The sequence below is a fragment of the Motacilla alba genome, chromosome 4 (assembly GCF_015832195.1).
Source record: "Motacilla alba alba isolate MOTALB_02 chromosome 4, Motacilla_alba_V1.0_pri, whole genome shotgun sequence".
Classification (NCBI taxonomy): domain Eukaryota; kingdom Metazoa; phylum Chordata; class Aves; order Passeriformes; family Motacillidae; genus Motacilla; species Motacilla alba.
The window spans coordinates 33,402,149-33,425,353 of NC_052019.1; the positions used below are offsets into that span (position 1 = coordinate 33,402,149).

The 23,205-nt window shown below is 34.2% G+C and overlaps 1 protein-coding gene across 26 annotated transcripts in view; it reads right to left on the minus strand.

Moving 5' to 3' along the window:
* TENM3 (teneurin transmembrane protein 3) overlaps nucleotides 1-23,205 on the minus strand; it is a 1,291,416-nt gene that overhangs the window by 1,034,543 nt on the left and 233,668 nt on the right. For 3 of the 26 annotated variants that reach the window (XM_038135900.1, XM_038135895.1, XM_038135901.1), the window contains one exon: nucleotides 20,259-20,380. The exons of the other annotated variants lie outside the window; for them this stretch is intronic. The gene's annotated coding sequence lies outside the window, so the exon portion shown is untranslated. The remainder of the gene's footprint in view (nucleotides 1-20,258; nucleotides 20,381-23,205) is intronic. 26 annotated transcript variants of the gene reach the window in all.

The following is a 23,205-nucleotide window of genomic DNA, read 5'->3' on the forward strand; positions in this document are numbered from 1 at the left end:
TGTTTAAGAATTCTTTTAACTATTCATATTCTCAGCTTGTTCTCCTCATTCCTTTTCCCAGCAACAGCAGACAGAAGTATCTGGCTGCACAGACCTGGAATGTACTTTGTCCCCATACCAACTGTATTAAGCTACCAAAACAGCATGCATCAGGCACATATATGTTTAAATTTCTTTGATCAGTTATAAATTTATTTTTAAAGCTACAAATTTTCTGGTTTTCTTAAAGCTTTTCTGATTTTTTTTTTTTGCAGAGATAGAATAAGCAGTAACAGATCTAAGTTTTAAACGTTTCAGTAAAAAAAAAAAAAAAAAAAAAAAAAAAAAAAAGCTATACTACTACAGATACTACAGAGAGTGAAAGATGAAATACCAGAGCAATAGAGCAATTTGCCCAATTTCCCCAGAGCAGCTTTGGAGTATCCTTAAACTGTTCAAAAATCAAGTGAATCTAGATGTAAGAAATTTGATTCATTAAGACCTGGTCTGAGCACGTACTTGAAAAAAAATTCTGGGGCTCCTTTCCATACTCATTTATTCTAAAAAACTGTGGAATCATTTGGCTGTGTTTTCCATTAACATTATTTTACAAGATCTGAAACTGCAGAGATAGGGTGAGGAGGACAAAGTCAAAAGACTTTAGCCTTGCAGTGAGTCCAATCCCCAGAGAGATTTTTGGTTCTTGCTTTCAACACTTCTATTCAGTTTCTCTTGAAGGCAAAGCACATAAACACAAATTAAAACCAAAACTCCTTCTTTCATCCTAATCAGGAAGATATAGTCTAGGTCCCTCTTTGCTCTTGTGAATCTTAAGACATCTGTGGCAGTTACTTCTGCCTTTGGCACCAGTAAAGTGAAATTAGATTTTAAGCAGAAAAAGAAAGTGATTTCACAACCTCAAAGAGAATTCTAGAAAGCTTTTCAGGCCATAAATGGTTATTTCACAGATGCATCTAATAAAAAGCTTTAGCCTAGTATCACATCCAATTGGGATTCACAAAAAGAACCGTTCTCCATCATCTTGCATGGTTTATGTGTAATCTGTTCAGTATCCTAGCTCCTGTGAATACTCAGTCCCCATGTAGTTTATACTCAGATTGTAATTTGTGAGCAAAAAAACCCAAAAAAACTTCACTGAGAGGAAGCTTTCTGACTTAAAATAATCCTGATTGAGCAGAAAGGTGGATAACACTATGCTTTTCTCCTGTGATTCCCCACTTCTCTTTTGTCCCATTTCTGCCTGTGGCAAAGCCCAGCTCCCAGCCTGTTGCACTGCCAGCCCCTGGTCCAGCTCCTGTCCCGGGGGCCATGCTGGCTCCTACAGGAGCCCGGCAGCCAGATCCACTGGGGGTCTGGTTTCAGCCTGCTTCAATCACTTTAAACCTGTTAGATTGTGAAATCCTTTAACAAAATCCAACTGCTGATCCTTGGCTTTGTTAGATGTACTCAACAGGCAGAACCAAGGAGAGTTGTCTTTTCTTTTCATTACCCACACAGCATTATCAGCAATTCTGTGTCCAACATAGTCCGTATTTTTCAAGCTTCAATATACACTCAAAATATTTAAGTTCACATTTTAGGTAATGAAATGATGTCTAATTATCCTATGAAGTCTTTCATTCATTTCTTAAATTGATTTAAAAAACCAGTAGTGAAAACAGCAGTCAATTCTATCATTGGCTTTTCAATACGACAACAAAAAGAGCTTCACTACTGAAAAAGCACCATGGATATCACAGTGCATAGCTTATTAAAAATACAGCTAAAACACCATTTTGAAATAGAAATTAAAATTATATAAAAGCTATCTAAAAAATCAGTAACTAAGAATTTCAATAATTTATAAATTTTTCCTTGTGACAAACAAAAAGAGTTCTATACATCCAGTTACTTACATGTTCATCTAGCATACAGACAGAACTCAACAGATAATAGATCCACCTCTCATAATATAAATGCAAGCTTTGCATTTTCACTTGATGATACAAGTAGTTGTACATTGACTTTAAATCTATTCTTTTAATAAGAGTGTATTAACATTGGTGTCACTGTTTTAGCCACGACCTTCAGCTGTTAGCTTTATGAAGCCTGACTGATTATTCTTGTCCACAAGTTTGCACTTATCCACAAAGGAATCCTGTATTACATTTGTGTTTGGGCTGAAAAACTTGTTTTTCCTAAGACATAAAAATTTATTTGATGATAATATCTAAATATGAAGAAAATGCACATAAAAGCAATGTGATATTCTAACTTGGTCAAACGGGATTTGGTTTTGCTGTAGTTTATACACAGGATATTTCTATCTTTTCAAATGCTCTAATTTTACAAGCCAGAAAAACCTATGAAAAGAGATAATTGTTCAGCAACCACTTCTGTCAATCGTGTTGTGCCCTGTGCTGATCACCATAATGTCACAACAGTGTTTTGCTGTTGCCTTCAATGGCATTAGGCTTATGCACAATGCTCGTCTGCATAAAGCGTCCCTTGCTGACTGGCACAGCTCGGAAAGGACTTCTGTTGCCAACAGCTAACAAGCTCTCCCTTTATACCAAGTGCTACTGGCCCATGTCTTTGAAGTGGAAGGATCAGAGTTCTTAGATCTCAGATTTGTGAAGCTTGTTAAAGCTTTTTATTAAATTCAGCTAATTTCAGAACTGCAGGATGGTAAAGTTATTCTGTTTTTGCAATCTAATGACACCGTGTTCTTTTATTTTTTTCTATTTACATGATACTTTTGGAAGCTGAATATGAAAACCATGGTGCGTATTTTCCCAATATACACTGCAGTCCATGCCAAGCTGGTGTTATTGACAGGGGTTGTTTGGACTGTCTCAATTTAGGGTAAAAATGTCTTACAAGCACATCTTTTGATTGCACTACAAGCTTTTCTAATAAAAATTAAAGCAAAATGTATTAAAAAAGGCTTATATACTAATCAATATAAGGAAAACCTGGCACAAAATTTTTCTACCATACAGAACGCAATGCATCTGGTGTTGTATTGCAAGAAAAGATTTAATTCTTAACAAGTGAAATCATACTGTCACTTGCAGAAAAACAAAAAATAATGCTCAGTAAGAATCACAAGAGATGTGCACTAAAATACCAGTCACTGAGACAAAATGTCAAAATAGCATAAACATACAGACACTATACTTTTATCACTTTATATTACTTTATGAGATTTCTCACACAATAAAGGGTGACACTACATTTTTACATCAGATATCTTTTTCAGAAGGGAGGAGCAGGGGGTGGGAAGAGAGAGAAAATTATCTTTCTGACACTGATATTTTGAGAGGTGGTTTTAAAATATATATGCACAATTTCATTACTGCAAGCTGAAACTTCCCAAATAAGGTGTATGTACATAATTAAATTCTTTTTATAAGGGTTTGAAGTTCTTCTTATTGTCAAATATTTTCAACTGTGTCATTGACAGTGCAGACAGCTGTTTAGTAATTCAAAGAGGATACTGCTCTGTGAATGTCACATCAGGATATCGACATTTTTCTGGCAGCTTAGATATTCCCAAACTTCATATTTAACATCATGATGAGGTATTGCTTTATCACTGTGTAGTGTCTACAAATAACTTGTCTAAAGATTAGAAAGGATACTTGGATTTAAATGCAACTGACATAAAGCATGCTCAGATATTTTTTATTTCTGTATTATAATAACCAATCATGGCAAACAGTGCTTTTTCACACCAAAATTCGGGTAAAATCTGCTTTGAATTCTGCATGAGAGATCAAACACACCAGCCCAAGCTAAAGAAATCTGTGAACTGATGCTGCGCTTCAGAATCATGAGGAGTGCTGCTGTCTCTCTGAAGTGCACACACCCAAAACAGGAGGGTGCCTTTGTGGGTTTGGGGACCTTGCTGTACCTCCCCTGAGATGTCTGTAGCCAGGTAAAAAAGAAATAAAAGGTTCATGGCTCTTCACCTGCAGTTACATGTGTGCATGGTAGTAAAACTTTCCAATCTTAAGTCTTTTTAATAGAGTTCAAAAATTCATATTTATGTGAAGTCAAGTATATTTAAAGAAAGATAGTAAGGACAACAGCACTCTAAAAACACATATTAAACTCACTTGTTACAGTAACCACAAACTACATACACACAGTGTTTAAGTGTTCTTTGGGCCAAAAGGTCATCACTTCAGGGCATATTTGAAATGGGTGACACCATCTAAGATAGAGTTGACTAACCCTGTCTGGTAGTGTGTATTTTGAAGATAGAGAAAAATTTTCTGCAACATCCCTAATTTTACTTCTCCTTCTTGTCTACCTAAATAAGCTATGGAGCAAATCTCTAAGGGAAGGAATGCATAAAGCAGAAAGAAAAGAATGAAAATTAAAACAACATGCAGAATAATGAAATATCTTCTACTAAAAAATTAAGTGTGAATTTAAAAAAAAACCCAAGAAACTATCAACACATCACCAACTTTTATCAGCACAGTACATAACACATTACACAGCTATACAAACTATATTTTATATTTGATGTCTTTTCCTTACTTGAAAGCAACATTGCTAAGCTTGAGCTGCAGCTACATATGAAAAAATTGATTTTCAAAGATGGAGGTGTTACTGAGATTAGTTTTTACTATCTTCAAAAATGCCAGGTGATGGCAGGTGAAAGAGAGTTGTTCATTTTTGAATTTCAATCTTATGTAATTTTCCTGACAATAATGAATTTAATTTAAAACATTTTACGATTTTTTTAAAGTTACATGTGAATGAAATAGCCATCTCTATTAGTATTAGAATATTAAAAATCTTTGCAAATCAATCTGTCTGTGGCCAAAATAATGTTTAAACTCTGTGCAACAATCAAAGCTACAGCTGTCAGTATTATAGGTTCTGTTGGTCTCCTACTGCCATGAACCTAGTTCTTCTGTAACAAAACCATTATGTTCTGAACCAGAAAAATATAATAGCTTGCTGAGTTATGAAATTTCAATTTCTCCAGATGAAATCCTTCACACGCTGTTATTCAATGTATAATGCTAATTCCTGTATCATCACTGCCAGAACTGCCAATCTCTTGGTACTTCATGAAATTTACCATGTAAGCTTTCCAATAATTAACTAACTCCTCTAAAAACTTTTTTATAATGTGACTTTCTGAAAGAGAGATGAAAAAAAAAATCCCTCTCTTTGTTATTTGTTTATTTCAGATTTAAGTATCTGTTAAGCAGAAAAAAATTCAGTGGAGAGATACCATCTATGTATACAGAACTGAAAAGTACAAATTTTAACCTTAGGGTTAAGATGATTATGAATGTGGGTTTCCCACATCCTAAATAAAGACTGGAATCACTGAAATGCAACAAAAATGCAAATCAGCATTGCATCTGTCTTAATGGCTGTTTCTTAAAATATTTTGTTCTTTCAAGGAACACGCACAGTTTCTTGTCCTCAGTAAGACACTACAGGTTCCAGACTCTGCATGAGAGAAGTCACTAAATGCTTCTCAGGAATAACAATTGAAACACATCCCCGTGCTGAGCATTTCCCGGCTTCACGTCTGTCTGCACGGTGCATAGATATTCTGGTGCATTACTCTGAGACAGGCTGCAGAAACCAGGCAGGGATACAAAACTACTTATTCTAGTCTCCGTGATTTGTTTTAGGAGATACACCGTCTCCTAAAGGCACACTCTGCAAGGCAGACAGTAGAATTTTCTACAAATATGAAAATACGGAATTTTATTTCACCCTTCCAGTCTGTTAGTGCCCTGCCTGTTAATTGAAACTGTATTTTACTGGATAACATGTAAACAGTCCACATCACAGTGATAACTGGAATAATCAAAAAATGTATTTGTAATATAAGTTTATAAGTATGTAAGTTTCAAAGGTTATGATAATGCTTAAACAATGAATTGAATCTGAAACTCTACATTCAATTAACCATTCACTACTACACAGTTTAATTCTTAAAGAACACACACAGTTCAAATCTAAGATGTAAAAATTTTTCCTGCTAACATCTGGGATGAAATTTACTGAAAAACATTCACTCAAACCATACTTTGCAACCAAAGCAGTTGCTTTGAAATCTTTAGGTATTTCCAGGAAATTACTGCAACTGAAATTCCAAGATGAAAACCTTTTTTTTCATGTCAACACCGCATTGATAGCATTTATTTTGGATTAACTTGTTTAAAAGTTGTTGTTTCTGCACTGTACAAGCGCTGTTTCTGTCACGCATAAAGATAAAGATGGATGGTTGACTGAAACATAATGAAAAATGAACTAATTTGGAAGAAAGAAGCAAACAGTATTTATGATCAGAAGATCACATATAAAAGATGATGCAGCAAGGGTTAGACACAAGGATTTAAAGCTCCACAACTTTCCTGGTCAGGGCAACTGCCATTAAAGAGGAGTGCTCTCTGAAGAAAGATAAAGAAAAATGCATGAACTTTCAACATATTTTCAAAATATTTAGGAAGCTTATACAAGCCAAGACAACAGAGATTATATGCCAGTCTAGAAGTTAAGATAACCTTGATGTTGAAGTGTGAAAATGCATATATTTTTACTTTTCTTTACTAGTTCATGACAATATGTGGTGAAGGCAAATATGTTTTCAATTCTAAGACAGGGAGACTGCAAAAGACATGGAAAATTTTGAGGATCAGACAATAATGCTAATATTGATTGTTCCTAATTCTTACATTATAAAGAGCTTCAATTTCCTTATAATAAGGCAATGGAAAAAATTGAAGTGGTTTCTTTAAATAAGACTTATGTGATTCTAGATTTAATTTAAATATCAAAATTCCCTAAATTTTTGGGTTTTCTCCCACCTCACCTGTGGTAACTTTTCACCAGCTCTATGCAAGTAAATTACAAGTGTTCTACAGCAATGACAATCAAAATTACGTTCTTCAACCAGTATTAGATTTTTTCCCACTTACATAATGTGTATGTTCCATTCTTAACCTTCAGATATAATTGTAATTATCACAATGAGACACATTAAAAACAGCCTATGGTGTCCCTCAAACCAGAATCGCCACAAAACAACAGAGTACATTGTGAAGCGCCTTCCAAACCAAAAACTCTTAAATGAACACTTGGAGTGATTATTCAGCCAAACACTAAAACTACAAGATAAGATCTATGTGAGGTATGTCAATAGGAGGAATAGTATAGTATAGATAGTTTTTTATTATTCACAACTTATGCAAAGAGAACATAACACTCTTAAAAGCTATTTCAACATTTCTACTGAGACTATGTTTTTTTTAAGGACTATTCATGTTATACTTTTTATTTCTTATTATATCAAAATGCTTAAACTGGATCTACTTCGTCCTTTTTTTGCTTTTGAGGTTCATCTCTCAGTCAGCATCCCCAGGCTGCTTGCTGCAGCCACGAGTACAGTTTATATTAATGCTTCTTGAGTTACGCTGAGCCAAAGCCCACACTAACATCCATTTCAGACTTAACTCATTTAAGAATTTCTTCTCCCAAAGACATTGCACATCTGAGTGATTTATACTCTTTAAAGCACTCTTCTATTCTGTTTGCAAATGAGACTAATACCACAGAACTTAAGAAACAAATTGTGGAAAAATAATTTGCCAACACCTGTAATTCAGTGTGATCATAATTCTCCAAGTGCACATGAATGGTTTCTACAATAGAAGACATACTTCTGAGGCAAGAAGGTTAGACAGATCTCCAATCTATATGAATATTTAACTGTAGAACACTATGCTAGATTTTTCATAAAAGAATGAATCATCTGGATACTTGTAACATAAACTCTTTCATCTTTTCACAAAGTTCAAAACTGTCCTGCCATTCATGCTTTTCTCAGTTACAAGATCATGCTTGCCAAGAACATCCACATTCATCTGTCACACAGTACATCTAAAACATGTTCCCCTTCTGAAACTCAGTGTTCTTGCATTACATCTAAGATAGACCTTGTGTCAGTCAAGGTAAGATTTAGATTTCAGATGTAAAACTATAAAAATACAAATATGGGAGACACATTCTAACCTTCAAAAGAATTCAGAAGAAATAGAAGGTTTGTCAGAAATGAAAGGTATGCACTACACAAGAGTATTGCAACTCATAAAAGTGGCAATTTTCTAAGTGTTCTGCAATGCTTATCAAATGAAATTTGTTACATTTGTACCTGACAGCAGAATTTCCTAACAATTTGAAGTTCCAAAACACTGACTCATGAGAAGAAGGGGAGTAAAACTTTCTCTCTTTCTCACCTTTTCTCCTCCCCCACTTGGTTGCTGTTGCTGAATGTGAACTTTTTGCTAATGTTCTGTATATACTTCTCACTAAGATGCTCCTTAAAATCCACAGGAAATAATACAGGAATTTCAGAGAATGCAGAAATTCAGTAGTCAAGATATCCTTTTTTAAAATTTTTTTTCAAATAGCTTGGTTTTATAGAAAGGAATAATGCAAAATAAAATAAATAGAAAGATAATTTTGGAATGCATTCTTGCATTTAAATTCTATTTTGCATGGACACCTGTCGAACAGGCTTTCTAGGAGTTAGGAAGTCATTAATCTGATTTATATTTTCTAAGAAGGGGCATATGTCCTCTCATTTGTCCCACATATTATCAGCTAGTAAGTAGCAAACCAAATCACAAGATACTAGTTTAGCTTTGTCTAAGATGGGTAATTTGTTAGACTGCAATTCTCCTGTAAAGAGTTATTTCTATCTCACTTTCCAGTTGGCTGACATCTGGGTTTGGCAACACCTGACAGTGCAGTTAATGAGTTCACCAGTGTTTCCACTGCAACTGCTTACTTTCATAATTGGAACATTACATTTACTGTAGGAAAAAAAAAAGCACAAACCTGAATGCAATGAATTAAAAAGGTCAGTGAAATAAATATTATTTTTTCTGCTAACACAGATAGCATGTAAATGGTACAGAGAAAGCAAGACAAAACTTTTCACACATAAATTTTCACTGACATATGTTCACAAGAATATTTCTTTCATAACATCGTCTAAAATTTTTTAAAAAGTACTTTCCAGTTATGAACTTTTTAAACAGTTAATAAATCATAGTCAAATTAACTTAAAAAAGACAGTTGTTTATCCTCTCTTTAAACATTACTTGACCTTTATATTCCTGGTCAGCAAACATTTGAAAATAATTCCATTGTTTGGCTGCAAGCTTGAGTGATTGAAAAAGAAATGGGAAACAAGATTTGCACATTAGCTGTAGGCTTCCTGGAATATGTGCCCATGCCAAAGCATACTGTCATCCTAAACGGAGTCAAGGCTTTCTTTGAAGGGTACAAGAATTACTGACAAGCCTCATTCAAAGCAGCCTAGCAAAAGTGTAAGTGAGGACTTGCAGACACTGGTTTCACTGTCTTTAGGGATCAGGCTCTTGTGCTTCTACAAGTGCATCTGTGCCTGCCATCAGTACTGATGCCATCTGCACCTATTGAGGAAGGTAACAGCAGCTTAGGACCCTTTTTTTCCCCCAGAAAATACATAGTTTTAGTGTTTTGTTAATAATTAACTAAAATATGATTAAGACAATATTCTTTTAAAAAACCTATCTCATGTAAGTTACACTTTTTCCTGTTTTTTTAAAACCTAAATGTATTTATGTAAAATAATTGGTGCAGTCAAAAGTGAGAGAGTTTATTTTAAAGGATTATCTGCTTTGTCCTAAATGGCTTGTAAAATGTATCAGCAAACTTTAGCCATGATGATGATTTCCCTACTACCTACATCTACAGCATTTTAGTTATTATGAGATTTTTTTCCCCAAAGCACAGAAAATAGCAATAACCCTATCTATAGATTCTTAGCATTATCTATTATATTCTAAAAATTATTAAACAATAGAATAGAATCTACATGTTGTATCACAAAGCCATTTTTCATGTATTTATGAATTCTTTAGGACTACAATTAACATGTGCCATGAATATGTAAATGATTATGTGTACATTATTCAAAACCAATAGTTTCGTAGAAATTGAACATGAGAACAAATTCATTTTTTTCAGATGTGCTTTGACAGCTCTAAATCCCACTCAAGATAGACAGCATATCTGGAGGCTCACTCATCAAAAGGAAAACAAAATTCTCCATTTAGGAATTAAACGTCATATACCTGTCTTTATGGCAGCAGGAATAAACACTTTAGAAATTGCATGGGAAAAAAAAAAGAAAAGTAAATAAACAACAAAGACTACAACACAAAATTGTAGTATCTTTAAAGTATTTTGACCAAAGTTTAAGTTCTGTGATGAAAGTTTTAATGCCTTCTCATTGTTGAATTTAGTATTAATATTTTCTGTAATTTAACATTGACAAATATAAAATAGAATTAGATTTTTATATATTAACATTTAAAGATATCAGAGCTTTGTTTGACATTGGAATTTTAAATGAAATCAGAATTCATAATCAAGGACATTTTAAAAGTCACTTTAAAACTATAATTTCCCACCATCATTTTACATTATAGAACGGAATATTCATTTGAAGAAACTAAATATAGGATATCTTTTTATTCTTTCTCATTCTAAGGCTATCTTTGGTATCAAAAAATGCTCCATTTACCCATAATTATCTTTTCACACAGTGTTCCCAGATGTAGAATTCCCAAAATGCAATTCTTCTCAAGTAGATTCTACTCAGCCATAGTTGTGAGGAAGTTTGAAGTATATTAGGGATTATGGAATACATTCTGTACTTTTTATTGAAGTATCTTATGAAAACATGTACACTGTGATTTAGCACTTAAGCAAATTACCTCAAAGAAAACATCAAGTTTTTCACCAATGAAAAAAAAGAGAAACTACTGTGATTGATGGCATTGGAATTTTCTAGCATAGGATATATTTTTCTATTGTCACACTCTTCTCAGTCTTTAAAGAGGGACAAATAATCTGTAAAATCATGACAACCAATAATGGCTTTAGATCTATGGCATATTCCATAGTAAAGGTGTACTGAGAATTGTGTATAGAAAAAAAAAGAGACATGGCATCACGTAAATGGCAAAATATGCAAAACCAAACACCAAAAAAACCCATGAATAAGTTTACAGAAGAACCACCCACAAGTTAATACTACTAATGGACATCCAATTGTTGCACTGCATCTAAACTATGATTATGTCTCCCTTTAATCTCCTTGGCCTATAGAATCAATGTAATATTCAAGTACCCTAATTTAAATATTTTTAAATTAGATCCTGCATATTTTAATCAGACTTAATATTTGAAATGGCTTCACTGAAGTAAATAAATGAGGGAAATAGTACTATTCCATAATCTATGAGATTCCTACACAGGTACTGCGCTGCTGCATCTGAACAAAATTTTGCTAAAGACTGTAGAACTTATTAAGTGCCATAATATGTAAGCTTATTCAGTAAATGCAGATAAATAACAAAAGCCTTTACAAAAAGAGAAAATACATGACAAAAGGCAAACTGTTGCTATTCAAAAGAATGAATTAGGATAGTCAGGAAGTCAACCGTCTGGACTTTACATGTCAATAGCAGAATATGAACGATTAGCAAGAGAAAGAAGCCTAATTTAGTGTGTTTCATTTTACAAGACAGCCATGGCAGAGGAAAGATTTACCTCATTATTAAAAGAAAACTGGTTAATCATAAAAAAGTACAGATGAAGTTACAAAAATATATATATTAACAGACAAAAATGCTTAATAAATCTTTATAACTGGAAAAGTAAAAGCAGTACTGAAATATGACCCAGAAAATTAAAAACCTAAAGCTTAAAAAATTAATTGCAGAAATCAATAAAAACTGAATAATGAGTGACACCCTTGCACATTTGACATAGATTTGTGCATAAAACATGGCCTGTAAGGTAAGCCCCTCCTTTACATCTATGTGGAAGTCTTTAAGGCATCACCTCATTGTCTTTCTTTATATTTGAACAACCATAACAAACCACCTCATGGTGAAAATGCAAAAGAAAGGCAGATTACTTTTAATTTAAAGACTGCACAATATTTTTGCCTCAGAAGTTACAATAAAAATAAAAAACTAATCAATTCAAAAACCTGAGGCACTGCTTTCTTCCATATTTTCTCAATCGAAGTTCTCTTTTATATGTTCAATTGCAGAGTTAATGTGTACAATTCAAATGCATGCTTTGCATACTGCGTTCCCAAAAGAAAATCAATTATAAGCACTGATTTGTGCAAAAAAAATTAAAAAATAAATTTTATCAGTTTTTCCCATATTCATGTAATATATATGTGTACCTTTGTCAAAAGGTCATCATTTGCATGTGTACTGTAAGACAAATGAGACACAAAATAAAATTCCCTTCAATATAGAATCTTCTACTTCAAAGACCATTGCTCACATACAAAATATTCTAGTTTTCTCCATTCAACGATTTCTATGAAATTGCCTACAACTGATTTTATTAAGAAAGGATTTTCTGTACATGTGTGTTCCCCAGGCAATCAGCACACATCCACTACAGAGTGGGCTAACATTGTCTTGGTAAGGGTAAGGAGCAAAATAAGAACTGCAACAGCTCCCCAAATGCTCAGAAAGTATTACAGAGTTCATTGAAACACCAAGGGTTAGAAACCAAGCTGCTTCTTTTCACATGGTGGTGTCAACTATGAAGGAGAAAAGAGACTCAGATATTATCTTGCAATAATGTGGCTTTTAAACTTGGTTTAATGATTTGATTAACCTTTGTTCAAGGTAATTTGTCCACAGTTTAGAGGAAGTTTTGTCTGGATCACACTGGATTCTATTAGAGACTTGCAGCAGGAGATGAGTTGGTTTTTACTTTTGCTGCAAGTCCTAAAAGTTCATTATTGCCACCATTTGTTGTAACTCAGTATCCTTAGGACTCTTCCTCCAAAATGCTTTGAAATGGTTAACCACTTATTCTCAGAACATTCTTTCCAAGATATGAACACATAGTTAAACGAATGGGAGGAATTAAAAATAAATTCATAAAGTAAGTCACCTTAATATATAATTAATGATAATACAATCTTCTTTTTATGGCAGTTGTAATTAACTTTCAGAAAAGTGCAGATGTCCATGTAGAAGGAGATGAGAAAGGTTCAACAGACACACAAACAGAAGCAAATACAATACAGTAAGATGTATTCCGTAGAGCTCTGATTACAGTTTTCTTATTCCACCCCTCTCCCCAATTACTAGTGAATTTATAGCTGAGAGTCAAGAAATTATAGCATCTGCATATTTTGCACAATTAGCAGTGTTGTGCTATAGATAATGGGAGGCATTTGCACATACCCCAAAAAGCCCCTGTCACAAGAAAAATGAGTGCAGCACAATGCCAGAAGAAAATACAGCTCTAACATATTGTGGATATAAAATATAACCCTTTCATACTGACTTAGTCACCACTTGAAAATACAAATGTTTGTATCTTGTTATTTGCGGCAACCTTAATCTTAGTCAACTTCTGTCTTTGGTTTGATATTAAAGACCTGCGAGAAGTGACTGATCTTGCACTGCCATCTCACTATTGTTCATATACTCAGAAGTCACTTTGTTGTTTTCAAAATGTGCTTCTATGTTGATAGTTTTAAGGTGAAGCAGTACTTCAGAGATTCTACCCACATCTTGAATAACTGTATATTTAAGTTGCTTTTTTTTCTAAGAGCTTTCTTTGTGAAATAAAAGCAGGAACACTTGGAGAATTCACACTCTTTATGCATAGAGTAAATCATTTAAATTATAGATGCTCTCTATGGAAAAGAGAACATATTTAGACCTAAGGCATTAGAAAAGAAAGATAGGTACTTTAGATTTATATCCTCAATAGAAGATACTTTGAAATTTTCAGGCAGAATATACTGCAATGTCTACTATTATATTACTGTTTCCTGTCAATGACTACACAGATTATTCCGTCTGCCCAGAATGAAATACTGGATGTAAGATCATTTCCCCAGGAGGAAGATAAAAAGCGGCTAACTTTCAACTCTGCTTCCCATTCACTCTGAAAGTTACTTTGTCTCTTACCTTGACATAATTTACCTTTTACCATTTACTAAATTCCTTCTGTCTTAGCTAACAGCAATCTTGTATAAGGAGAGGGGAGTGAGCATTTCCTCAAAATAGACCCACCAAAATTTCACACTTGAGTCCTAGCTATAACTGGCCATCAGGACTACATGCTGGTGACTTTCCAGTCTCCTACATGTGCATACTGCCTCATTTGCAGAAAAGAGCCTTGAGTGTGCCTGGATTGCATACATCTGTCCTGGTTTTGACTGGGTTACAATTTATTTTTCTTCTTAGAAGCTTGTAGTGCTAGCTTCATGCAGCTAGTGCATGCTGTGTTTTGGATTCAATATGAGAATATCGGTAATCCACAAATGTCCTGTTTATTGGGAAGTAGTGCAGACCCTAAGTCTGGGACTCTTCCATTTCCATGCAATATTGGGACAGCTGACATGACCTGGCCAAAGAAATATTTGGTTCCATAGAATGTCATGCCTGATGTATAAACTGGGCTCAAAGGGGCCGGTCACATCTTGAGGACAGCCTGGACACCAGTCAGTGGGTGGTGAGCAATTGTGTTGTGCTTGGCTTTTTCTTGTCTTTTCTCTCTTTTTTCCTCTCACTTTTATTATTATGATTAGTAGTAGTAGTAGTAGTAGTTTGAGTGATTGAAATGTTCTTATCTCAATGAATTTTAGGTTTTTTATCCCCAGTTCTCTTCCCCATCTCACTGCAGGGGGGGGGGGGGGGGGGGGGGGGGGGGGTCATACATGTGCTAATTTGCTAATCAGCAAGCAGCTGTGTGATATTTAGTCACTTTCTGCAGTTGAACCATGACAATACCATACATGTGTGTATATATATCTATATATCTATATCCCAGAATCCAACAGAAAGAGCTTAGAAGTTGTCCACAACAGGCTATTTGGGACCAAGTGCAACTGCTTTGGGATTAAACCTAAAGCACTCATTCGGAGTATTTCTCTAAGTTTGTGCTAAGTGAGAGAGGATTGTATTAACTTCCTCAGGCAGAAAGACACCGCTGGGAATGTTCATGCAATATGCATAAGCAATAGTTAATCATTAGAGAATGAGTAGCCTGTAGTTCCCCTATTTGTATTATATGATGCCATTTATTTTACTTTATTTAGGGAAACTGTAGATTTTGCAAACACACTGAAGAACAGTAAATTAACAAGAGCTTTCTGCATATGCTGACCATGACTTTGTAGAGCTGCCACGACTGTCATCGGTTTCAGTCTTAAGGAGAGCCACAGATTGAATTACATGCTGCAGTATTAGTCAGTGATACATTTAACTTCTTTCTCATCTATGTCTTTTCTATAAACAAACAGTTTTGGGGTTGATGGATAAGATTAAACAACTGCAAAAGTTTTCAAAAATTTTTTCCTCCAAATTTACTGGTATGATTATTTGCTCTCAGCCAACTATAGTTATGATACTGCTCTCTAATCTGTGAATTTTTATAACATGCATTGTTATTTACAGTGAAAGTAATAAAGATTTGAAGTTACAACTTTTTGTATGCAGTCTTGTGAAAGTATTTTCATGGAGATTTTGTGATACTTTGATGTATTCTTTGATACAGAAAATACCTCAGTAAAAGGAGCTACTGTCAGTCCAGTGCAAGACAGTAAATGTTCAGAATGTTTCAAAAATAAAACTGTATTGGATTCCATATGTGATATGTACCCTCACCACCCCTTTTCGTCTGCCTCCTTAATTCAATACACTGTCAAGAGCTTTTAAGTATTTTGATACTATGTTCTAGTAGCAATAAATATCTAGACAGAGGAGAAGAATAATAGCAGGGAGATATCAGCAATAACATAACTTTTGAACTCAAAGCTATCATTTTTGGTGCTTACTGCTGTATGACCATTTTGCTCTGATTTAGCCTGAATTTAACAGTTCCGTTTTTCATTATTGCTTTTAAGAACAGCAAGAAAACTTCTCTGAGCCCCTTTCAGACTCTGCCACCATTACTTCAGTAACAGAATCATGAACTTTCTTATCAGTCATGGATGTATAGATTCAGATAGATATGAAAATAAGTTAATGTAGAATTTCACTGATAGCTTCATTTCAGGTAGTCAAGATATCAAATTATGTTTTCAGGTTATAGTAACTTTAAAGGGCAATGATAAAAGTATTGAAATCCAAGTCTTCTTTATGCCTGAAGACAAAAGAATTATTGCTGCCTTCCTTAAGAAGATATTTTTGATGGCTTTATTACAGCATTCCCTAATCCCAACAAAGGAAATGAACCCCCAGATAACTGGGAAAAATACCAAATATAAAATCCAAAGGGTTAAATACAGCTTTCAAATAAAAGGTTTGAGTGAAAAGGCAGTACAGTAGTAAAATCTGCCCCCATGTCTTTATATTAATCTAGGGAGGAAGAAAAAGCAACTGTTTGGAGAAAAATCTGAGTTCTGTTCACAAAGTATGGAGCTTTCTTCCTATTAAAGCATGTTGCTGAAAAGATGAAACAAACTTGCAGAAAGAAAAAAAACATAAAATTTTAAATATAGAAACTTAATTACTTCTAATAGTTCAGATCACTTGCACTTAAACGATATATTTTTTAACCTATTGGGGACTGCGGTGAATTCCAATCAATGTAAGTAGCCTGTGGTCAAAGAGAGCTTTTATCTTTTATAGACTCTTGCTAAACTACAGCCTTTCCTGTTGCATCCTGACCTGCAGATTGAGTGCTTTGCCTTTATCACTTTGAGATTGGATTACTCACTGAACCCTGCACAAGTCTGCCTACAAAGCTCTTCTGCCACTAGAGTGGAGAGGCAGGATTTATGTCTTTATACAACAAAATAAAAGTTCCTACCACCCCTGAAGTGATAAGAAGGAGTTAAATAGTAAGTTTAATTAGCTCCTCATTTAGGGTGTTGCAGCAGACCTGGAAATATCCACCTCACAATTTTTTTGTTATTTTCTTATATCTTAAAGTTGATTAAAACATAAATTCTCATCTAACTCCAGAAATAAATCCAGCAAGCAATCTCCAGACTTTGGTTAAGAATATCCCATTGATGTGTAATCTTCTGCCATTTGATAGCTACTCCAGTTTTAGAAGGAATTTGATTTTACATTTATATGAGACTGTTTCTCAGTTAAAAATAGAAACTGAAATCACTGGATTCCCATCAACAGTTTCAAGAGGCTCATAGTGAACATATACTTAAGGCTTGATCATTAAATCTGTATTTTATCTAACAACTCTGGAAAATCTGTCAAAGATGTATCCAGGTGAAAAACACTGAAAAACAAATTCAGAAACTGGATTGAAGTAAATATTATAACAGTAAACTCCATGTCCAAATTAATTATTGCCATTCTCTAGCATTTCTGATCTGTAGCAATTCATGAAGTGCAGTGTGGTTACATGGACCTAGAGAGCATGCCAGCTGTAGGGCTCACCAGGGCTGAATCTTACATGAATTTTCAGTCAGGGAATGGAAAAACTGGAATTGGGACACTGGAGCAGCTTTCCATTTTTCTCTAATTGAGGAGTGATTATGGAACACTAGCCATTAGTACACCAAAATTAATTAAGAAATAAGAACAAAACCAATGAGCATAACAATAAAACAATTTTTAGCTCCAAAGACTTGAACTGTCTAGGCAGCTGGATGACATTCAAGCTGATCCTCAATTTACAACTGCATGAAATGTGTGCCTATGTGGGCACATGCTTTAGAAGTTGCATTTTTATAAGAAGTAATTCTGATGCACTTTATAGTTTTATGTAATCTGATGGGTTTAAACATGGAGTAAAACTTAAAAACTGAAGTATAAAATCCTACACAGGCAAGAAAGAGAAAAAAAAGTGATTGCAACAAGGACATAGAGAAGGCAACATGAATCTATTCATACGTTTATGACTGATCTGCTCTGGAAAACAACCTTGGACCTTTGGGTGTGAAATGTAAGTGATAAACATTTGTAAATAAGGAAGAAAAAACCCCACCAAGCCAGCATGACAAATTCATATTAATTTCCCAGCACAGCAAAGGGCATTAAAGCTTCAAAATGAAAGAAATAGCTATTAAAAGGCAAGCAATTAAGACCATGACCTTATTTCTGCTGAAGACATAAAATAATCAGAAAACAAAGAATTGGAAAAGTCAAGATTTGTAAAACAGGTACCCTGTTTGGTTTAAATGTCTATCCAGCCACAGGTTTAATTCAAAGGACTTAGTCTTTGAAGTAGGCAATGAATGTTAAGTGAAGAAGTGCTATAGAATTCTTACCATGGAAAAGTGTAAAAATGTACATCTACCCTAGGTTGTAATTTCATCTAGAAAAGCTGAGTTTTTTCAACTTTTTTGATAAAAAAATATTTTGGATTTTCATTATAGTGGGATTGTGCTTGCTGCTTGGAAAAAGCTAGTAGTCTTACAAACAGGAAAATATAGTGATATAGGTTGTTAGAAAAGGGTGGTTCTTTTTAAGCTATTGGGTTTCTTACCATCCTCCTTAGCAAGATATGCATGGTCTATACATAGCAAATATTGAATTTTGGAAAGTATGGTTTTCATAGACTTCCATTTGTCGTGTGGTTGGTTCCTGACTTTTCCATTGGAAACTACATTTTTGATGACATCTCAGTTTTGATCTGAAGAAAAAGTGAGTCACAGTGACCAGCTGTCTTTAGACAGCTTTGTGGGGAAGAAAAAAAATGAGAATAAGATGAGGTTAATGAAAAATTAATTGCATTTTCTGAAATTTAAAGGAAGGTATTCAAAGTGCAAAATATATTTGTAAGGTCCACTGTTGAAAGATGAATAAATAAGGACTGGCAAGGATATGAAATATCTAATTGTAGTATGGTGAAATATACAGAAAATCATGTGTCTAAACAACTTTCTTGAACAGCAAGCCCAGAGGCACTGCTGTATAAAGTCCAAGAAATTTTCTTCTTAATAAAAATCTTGAGCAACACAGATATTAATCAAAAATACAAGCTTCCAGGCAATAAGAAGAGAACAATCTTTTAAGCAGATATCTTCAAAAATGGTACTAGCAAGGTAGCCTTAAAATGTAGCACAGAATATTAAGTCAAGTGCCTTCATGAGAAGTGCAAGAGCAGAGAGTTGGGGCAGTGACCCATTTGTCACTGGTCTAAGCCCATGATTCAAAGCCTACAATGTCAAATTTACGAGGTTACTCTGGCCTTTGTTCACAAATACAAACATTTCATATCTTTATTTACGGGAGGCATAAACTATTTATTTTGATTGCCCCAAAGCTCCCGACAGCTTCCCTAGTCCTTTGAGAGAAAAGAGAATTATTTTTCTGTTACAAATGTATCCTGGAAAAGAAATGAAGTGCAAGCTTTCTATCACTTAGACTGTGATTAACTTGCTTACAGCAGATTTTTTGTTGCATTTCATTTGCTTAGGGCTAGTTTCTGGCACTGTCAATTACACTGAATAATACAGAAATAGTTATATAAATTACATGATTTGTTAGAGCCTCTGCAAGTAACAAAATCAGCATACATAAAATGGTCTTATATTCCTTCTGATTCCCTCATGGGGGACAACATAATGTAAGGAAGCAGAACAACCTAAAGCTGAGATAAGCTCCCTTTCTCACTTCTCAGGGGCTTTGCTATCTGCATTCACCATCTTACTAAGTGCTGCAAGGTAAGGTAAAGCAAATGCAGGTGTTGAAAAGAGATGAATGACGTGTGATCAGCGACTTGTGCTTTAAAGTATTAGTGGCTTCAGATCTTGGATCCTGATGACCAGTTACCTTATTCAGATATGACACATTTTGCAAACATTTAGAAACTTTGATGGCTTTCCAGGAGCTATTTGCATAATCCAAGCGTCTCTGGGCTGCAGTTCCATTGCGCCCAGAAGAGACAAGAAGGTTTTCAAAGTCTGTGTGGAGATAACTATACCATTATTTTAGTGCCCAGATGTTCTCTGAGTAGGAAAATTCCAAAGCTATGTGACTAGAGAAAATTTAGAGTCTCTTTCTATTCTTTAACCTTCAGTTGCACAATACTTGTCTGAAACAGCCTTCTTTGAAAATAAGACTACTGGATAAAATCAATTGGTATTTTTTTTTAAAGAATGTGTGCATTTGAAAGATTACTCTCCTCATACATAGCACACTATTTACTGAAAAGATCTTGAACCTCTGTTAAAAATAGTTCATTCTGTCAGGAATTTTCAGAGACAAAATTACCTTTTTTCTCTGTAAGCACACAGAGAAGCCTGGAAGATGAAGCACTGTTCTTGGTAGCTCTGGATAATCTATAATTGCTTCAAGTATATAAACAGCAATTTAATCTTTGCACAGGGGAAAACCTAGAACAAAGATATAAGTTGCATTACTAATCCATTAAAAGATTGCAATATTCCATTAAGATTAAATTAAAGCCTGGTAGGGTTCATCAGCACATTTGGACCAGCCCTCAACTACAGTTAGCAATCTGCACATACCATGACCCACTCAACAAGCCTTACTTCCCAGGGAAAGCTTCTACTGTCAGAGCTCCATAGGCAGAGAGATTGGAGCTGGTTCTCAGTGGGTGGTGGAATCAGGGTGAGGAGGGCACATGCTTTGCCACCAGACTTTTAAATTTATCTGGGATCTTGGCCTATGAGCCAAGCTGTCTTCAAAATAAAGACTAAGAAATAAACGCTTTCTAAAGAGTAAAATAACATTCAGCTACTCTGACAAGAAATACACTGGATTATCCCAAGTGTTGTGCCTGGTTGAGTAATGAAGATATACAGCAAGGTGACTGTTTCCATGCCAGAATGTGATGGCTCCCATATGGAAAACATAACCTTTCTCAGCAAATGTAAAGAAAAAAATCTTTGCATACATTAAAATGCAAAAACATCTATAAAATCATCAGAAGTCAAATCCTTTAATTGTGCTGATCCCTTAATAAAACTATTACCAAATCCCATTGTTTCCTTTCTACCTGTACCTGACAAATCTACAGGGAATGGGTAATTTAGACATACTGGAACAGATAAATCTGACTGATACATGGGACATATATACTAGGTTGTAAAGTTAGATAGCACAATAAAATGAAATAAATACATACATGATATAATACATACTCTCTTAGAAAATAGATTTCTAATATGTTTTGAAGATAGACCACTTCTATATTTAGCTTACTTTTAATTCTGAGAAAGCCTAGAGATTTTAGATCATTTTTGGGACATAGGATCTACCAGAAGCTTCAGAAGAGTGCTGAGCTCTCAACTAAAGAAAACAAGTATAAGGCAAGAATGTTCACGTTTAAAACGTTTTCTAAATAAAGACAAAATTGTTACATTTCACCAATGTGTGATCTTGCTCATTTCAGAATTAGCACCCTTTGATTTCAGGTTTATTGGTATTTTCTGATTTTATTCATAGTATGAAGATTTTAATGCTACATTCTCTTTGGCTGTATTTAATTCTACAGCATTCTATACTTTCACACTGCTGTCATTTATCTAGATGGCCAAAAATATCTCACTCCAAAAATATCATCTCTGGAAATTTTTATTACCCGAAAAAGAAAATCTGGTCATGAAATGGAACCAACTGTACATCACATAATGGAAATAAAATGGTGACATTGAGAAGCAATAACTTGAAAGATTAAGTGCACCATTTTATGCCAATTACAAAGAAATAAATTAAACTAAATCTGTGCTGTGCAAGCTACGGCACATAAAGTGTGACTAATCAATATATGGAGAATTTTCTGTATATTGTTACATTTTGTAATCATTTTCTCTCCTCTGTATACAATAAGAATTTTCATGTCCTCACAAAGTACTCTCCTATCAGCTTCTCCTTTGAGATTCAAACAGCAGTTATTGACAAAAGTTTAAAAAGCTAGCAAATATTTTTCCTGATTTCTTCTTGGTTTTTTACTTTTTTTTTTTTTTACCTTAAGCTTGATTAGCCATTAAATAAAAGTAAAATCTGCGCAACAGCTGTAAGAGATGAAAAATTAAGCTATGTTCTCAATTATAAGCAACATTAATTTTTGTACATGTGTGTCAAGTGTTTTCATAGACCTTGTCACAAAGGTACTTTTACATTTTCACATGAAAGGTACCTCATTTCCTGTGTTCAATTATTTATATAATGTAATGAGGTGCATGTATGAGGAAATGTGAAAAATGCAAAGTACATTCAAGCTAATTTGATGTTTCCTCTGGCTTAAAAAGTGTTGTTATTGAATCTTATTTTTTGGAAGTAATTGCATCCATTTAAAAAATATCCTCCAGTTTATTCTATTCTCAATAAGATAAAAGATATAAATAAGGTTAAAGACATATAAAATGGTTATTTTTTCTGTTGATGCAGGTTTCTCCATGACAATATTTTACATTCTTTCATAATTAATATTTCATGTTATAAGTAGCTTCCATCATTCAATAAAACATAAAAAAAAGGAAGTTGGTGTACAGACAATACTATCAATGATGTAGAAAACAAGGTGTTAAGAATTTCAGTCCTTTTCTCAGCAGAACCATCTTCTGGTGCTTGAATGAATAGACAGTTCATTCTCTAAGGCAGACTTCTTTTTTTCTCTGGTGGAAATGCTTATTTTTGCATTTGTATCCACCTGAAGACATCTGCAACATCTCTATTTGACAAAGCACTAACACACTGTTGGTTTAGTCAAATTTTAATTTTCCTTTCCATCATGAACTTCAACATAGATGGCCAGTTATTTAATTCAATAAAGCAAGCTTATATCATATAGCCTCTATACTTTGATTGTAAAGGACTTTGCACAGTAAATGAAAAGGTTTTATTATTTGCACTCCCTTCAGTGGAGAAAATGTTCAAGTTAAATAATGCAATTAAAGGTGAGAAGAGAGTAATTTTCTACATACTCTCTCTGGTGATTTTATCAGTAGGAGTTCTAAACCTTTAAACACTTTCACAGTAGCAATCTGTTCATTTATCACTCGGAGGTTTTATTTTAGCAGTCATTACAACCTTCTTCAACACACTTCTTCTAAATGTCATAGACCTATAGGAGGCCTGACATATACCTACGACACCAATTCTTAATTCTAACGACTTTAACAAACAGTAGTTACATTGTTTGAAGCCAATGGGGTTCCACAAGGTTTTGTTTAGAGTTTTAGCCTGTGATACC